Source organism: Miscanthus floridulus, chromosome 9 (genome assembly GCF_019320115.1).
Source record: "Miscanthus floridulus cultivar M001 chromosome 9, ASM1932011v1, whole genome shotgun sequence".
Lineage (NCBI taxonomy): Eukaryota > Viridiplantae > Streptophyta > Magnoliopsida > Poales > Poaceae > Miscanthus > Miscanthus floridulus.
In genome coordinates, this window is record NC_089588.1 from 60,581,802 (window position 1) to 60,587,550 (window position 5,749).

The window sequence follows — 5,749 nt, forward strand, 5'->3', positions numbered from 1 at the left end:
GGTGCGAGTCAGCAGCCATGTAGGCAGTTTATCCAAGCAATGTTAATTTGAACATGGTCTGGCTCGATTAGCAAGTTTGGAGACTTATATATGCAACTTTACAAAAGTTAGGGACCTAGATGGCATAGTTGTATAAGTTTAATTACCTTGTGTTGTTCGTTTAGCAAGTTCGGAGATGTAGATATGTAATTTTAGAAGTTTGAGACCAAGATGGCACCACTGTGCAAGTTTAGGTACCTTACTGATCAATAGGTCAGATCCATATTAACGTTCACTTAGCATGTCACGTCAGCGCATTGAGCATGTCAAAACATTTTTTCTCGAAAGATCCATTACCAGCTTTCATTGATAAGAGGAGAGCAATTACAAGTCTTTAAGGCACAAGGAGCACCCATTTTTGCACGGTTTCACACTTAAGTGAGAACCACGCCACCCCTACAGTATAAGAGCTCGATTTACACGATGGCCCCGTTCGCTTCGCTGAAAAAACAAGCTGAAACACTGTTCCGGCTGATTTGTTGTGAGAGAAAAACACAGTTCCGGCTGAAAAAACAAGCTGAAAAATACGGATTATAAGAGAAGCGAACATGGCCGATGCTTGTAACAACTAAAATAAGATCATCATCTATACTATTGGCCCGTTTGGCGCAACTCCTGGTAGCTGCGCCGGCTATTGTAGCACCATTTCCAGGCCTTTGTTCCCAGCGCGGATCCAAACCCTTGCCTCATCCTGTATCGCACTGAAGACTTGTGCAGGTGTTCTGTTGATCTTGTTGAAGACATTGAGCATGTCAAAACCTGTTTAGACTAATAGTGGAGCCCGCGACAAGTTTAAGGACTTTAATTTAAATCTAAAAATGAAAGTTTAGAACCTTGATGGTACCACCTCTAAACTTTCATGGGTAGAGAACAGAGCTTTACTCCCGGTGGGGAACCCCCTCTAGTCTCGGTGGGGACCCGGGAACAAGCATCCGGGACTAAATGGGGTCCTTTAGTCCCGGGTCAGGAACCAGGACTAAAGGAGGACCTTTAGTCCCGGTGGGTAACACCAACCGGGACTAAAGGTGCCTCCTGACATGCCACGATGGCCGGCATCCTTTAGTCCCGGTTGATAATACGAACCGGGACTAAAGGTTTTTTTTTCTTTTTTCTTTTCTTTTCATTTTTTTGTTTTCTTTTCAAAATAGGTTTTCGAAGTCGTATTGTACGCTGCTAATTATACATTTATACACGCGTATAATATGTTTCGGTTCAAGCACAATGAACGTATTAAATCACACAATTCAAGCATAGAAATATATATATATATATATATATATATATATATATATATATATATATATATATATATATATATATATATATATATGCATGCATGCATCATATATATATATTTACATGCATGCATGCATATGTGTATTTTACATTATATTATTTCATGTGCATATATTACAAAAGATTGCATTACAGTTGTTGTGATATAATAAGTTTCCTCTCATCCTCTAGCTTGGCTTCCATGGCAGTGTTGGGTCGAAGTAGAACTCGCCCTTGGAATAGATGACCTGGTCATTAAAAAATCCGGCTATAGACTCTTGAATTGCTTTGATTTGGTCTTGCCGTATGACCTTTTCCTCCAACCATCGAGCCTACAGGTTTGAATTAAAGGAAAATAAATTAATATATGTACATATATATATATATATAAAGACATAGTAACACAATCAATAATAATAATTAAATGAATATATAGTGTATTTTTAACGTACTTTGAGTCTCTCTGTAGGAGTTCTTTGGGAGACCACCTTGATAAACTTGCAAACATAGTAACCACAGTAGTTGTTCCCCTGTTCCTGTCTCAGACACCACTTTACGAGAAAAAGATTTATCATCCAATCTGGTGATCTGGTGAAAGCTATATGTTTAATTAATAAAGATGATGCGATTTAGGGGACTTACTTTCAAAGGGATTACATTCAGTGGCGCTTTGCATTTTCCCATGTGTTGCTTCTCAATAAAGGTTTTCCAAACACTGCCCAATAAAAAATTTGCCACGTCATCAGATATAGTTAATTATCATGTTTGTGTGTATATATAGTTGCTAGAGATACCGAAATTACCTCTGGATAATATCTATCATATCTTGGTAGTCTTGTTGTGGTTTTCTCATCGAGTCATAGATTATCAAGTGACTTTTCACCAGATCGATGTCCATCAATATCCAGTGATTGCTGCATGTGTTTATAGGATATAACGCATAACACTCATTAATTAACTAGAACCAACATATGAGCCATTAAGGATGATCGACATTATTAACACTCACTTGAAGTTGTAGGGAAAGAGTATATCCTTCTTGTGGCGTTGGTTCACTAAGAAGTTCATGAGGTTACTCTCTGACTCATACTTTCAATTAGGCTTTGGAGTAACTGGGTCTTTGAATACTATATGGGGATCAACAAAACCAATTTCATTGCAGCCTTCCTTTCTGAGCTCTGTCATTGTAAATCTGCATATATATAGCACTTGTTAGGATAATTTATATGCATATACACACATATGATGAGTTTAATAATAGATCGAAAGAATTATTACTTACAGGCAATAGCAGCTAATGATAACTTTGTCCAGAGAGGTCAGGTGGCATAGTTGATGAAATTCTGCAAAGTCAACATACATAACATCATCGCCACGGAACCAATGTTCGTCTCTAATTCTGACACCAACGCAGAAGTCTCCACCGGTAGACGCCTGCATGTACCACTTGTTTAGCAGGTACATTTGCGTCCCCAGATCACATAAGGCTTGAGGGTTATATAGACTCTGGCCTAGTACAAATTTTTTCTTCCAAATATCAACCTCCGCCGCACTCTCAATGTTTCCATCACCAAACATCTGGTAAAGGTCGAGACCAGTCTCTTCAATAAATTCACCAAGGTGATCCAAATCGACATCCGGAGGTATGTTTGCCTGATGCATTAATCCTAAATTCGAACCATATTCATTACCAACAACTAGCGGGGGGACTGATTGGTGCGATTGTTGTCCGAGTTGTGCAACTCCTTTCCCTGCCCGCTTCTTTTTCTGTGCCACCTCAATTGACTTGGTGAGAGTGCGGTCATAGTCCGTTAACGTTGATTTAGACGGCTTACGAGATTCCCATTGTTATTGCTGGTAAGAAGCCACCTTTTTTCTTAGAATATCTGGAGCTATGAAGAAGTATGGTTTCTCCGGGTTTCTCCTTGCTTCTTGACCCTTTTTAAGTTTGTCATAGAATCTGGACATATCTTTTTTATATGCATCAGTTACTTCTTCCTTCTCTTCAGATACTATTTTGGGAATAGCCCTTGGTTTCACGGTGGCTTTCTTTGCCGGCGGGGACTGGTTCTTCGTTTGTGGGGCTGGCCTCTTGCTAGTACTTGGCTTCTTGGTAGGCGGGGGCGGGGGAGGCGTTGGAGACCTCCTTGGAGGTGGTGGCAGCAGCGTTGGAGACCTCCTTGGAGGTGGCGGCTGCGGCGTTGGAGACCTCCTTGGAGATGGTGTGGATGCAGCCTCGCCTTCCAACACATTGTCATCGTACAGAGCACTATGATGATCTGGTGATTGAACAATTGGATTTAGGTTGGGGGAGGATCTGCTACAAAAAAAGGAATGACATATTATTATGAGCAGATTGTTAATTATTTAAGCCAATATAAATTAATGATGTAGTGTTTTCATCCGCACCTATGGTGAGGTAGTTCAGGAGGAGGTGGAGCCGACATCCCGGGAATGATGATGTAGCGCTTGCGCCATAGAATGAATGTCTTCTCTGCTTCTCCTAGAGTCTTCTCGCCATCACCTCCAGGAATGTCAAGAGGCAAATCAATAAAACCTTTTTCAGCTTTATCTACCGAGATGGTAGCATATCCTTCTTAGATTATATTCCCATGAATCCTTGGTGTCTTGGTTCGGTCGATAGGATTAACAAGACCGATAGCCACCTTGATTGTGGAATTCCCCTTCGGAATGTGTAGCTCACACGATGTACAAGGTTCAGTGACGTCATCCATTGGGAAGCGCAGTCCTGTGTCCCCTTGATTTGGTATCTCCGTGGAAGCGCAGCTGCTTTTCAACTGAACAGATTGGCTAATGTTGATTCCTAGCTCTGATGCCTGCTTGCTTGCACTCACTGCTATTTGAACTTGCCTTCTGATTTCCTCCTGCATTCTCGCTTCAAGGTTTTTTTTCTCGCTCCTGTGCTTCACGCACCGCTTCCTCCAACCTCTAGAGCCAATGTGCCTCTTCTTCCTTCTTTCTCTGGCGGCTTCTGTAGGAAGGTCTGTCCTGAGGGAATCCATGCTCCCATGAGACACTTCCTTTGCCTCTAGTTCGGCCACCGTGTTCAATAGTCCCGATGGCGTATGTCAGTTCAATCTTCTCTCTGTTGGGCCTGAACGCACCACTAGCAGTAGCTCTCTGAGCATAAAACAATCTTTCTGCTGCTTCTTGCAGTCTTGCACCATAAACGCACTTCCCTGTCTCCTGGTCTAGTGTTCCCCCATGAGCAAAAAACCAATTCTTTGCATGCTCTCCCCACTCGAGTGATTTTGGTGTGATACCCTTGGCAAGAAGGTCTGCTTCTATTTTGTTCCACTTCTTAATGGCAGTCGGGTAGCCACCTGATCCCAACTTATGGTGGTATGTCTTCTATTGGGCATTACGTTGGTTCTTTATCACCCGACTCACACCCTCTTCCGACGTCTTGTACTGTACAAACTCATCCCAATAGGGCCTCTGCTTTGAGATCGGGCTTGGGACAGTGAAATCTGGTGCTATGTTCTTCTTGACATACGTCGTGTATAGGTGTTTCTTCCAAGTCTGAAACTGGGTGGCCATCTTCTTCATTGCCCAATCCCTAACTCGCTCCTTCAATTCATCACCATCTATTATATCATCATAACCATCTGTTTGGAGCGTGAAATGTACCAAGACATCTTTCCAAATTAACGTCTTATCACGATCGGAGACAAAACTGATATGAGGAGCATTGGTCTTCTTCTTCCATTCGTGGGTACTGATCGGGAGCCGGTCCCGTACAAGGTAACCACAGTGGTGCACGAATTTCGTTTTATTTGGCCCCCCCGGTTCGCCTGTATCCACATTGAACTCCGAGATGATGAAGCGGCCCTCCAATGGCTTTTTGGGACCTCGAACATTTTTACTCTTCGTTGTAGTTGTTGATGTCGATCCAGAGGGCTACAAAACATAAACATTATTTTTAATGTCATGAGCACACATAAGACATATGATAATATATATAGCTAATAATAAAAAATATATACTTGGCCAATATGTTGTTGCTCATTTTGTTCAAGAGCTAAGTACTGACTCCCGTCATCTGCATCCTCTTGCACGTTATTTTTAGCACCATCATCGCCGGCAACTTGAGTGCCAGTGTTGATCAAATTCATCATCAACTCCTCCTCATCCGTGTTTCTCGGCTCGGCCATCTAGCTTAAATAAACAAAACCAATATATAGTACGTCAAATCTTTGCTTACATGCATAAAATCTATGAACAATATGCATTATTAAATCTTGCCCCTCGGTCACGGACGCAATTCGCCACACTAGGGCGAACTGCGTCGGTACTAGGGCGAATTAGGGCTATACATAAACGGCCGAGGGCGAATTGCGTCGGTGACTAGGGCGAACCACGTCGGTGACATCAACAACGCGGTTCGCCCTAGTCACCGACGCAATTCGCCCTA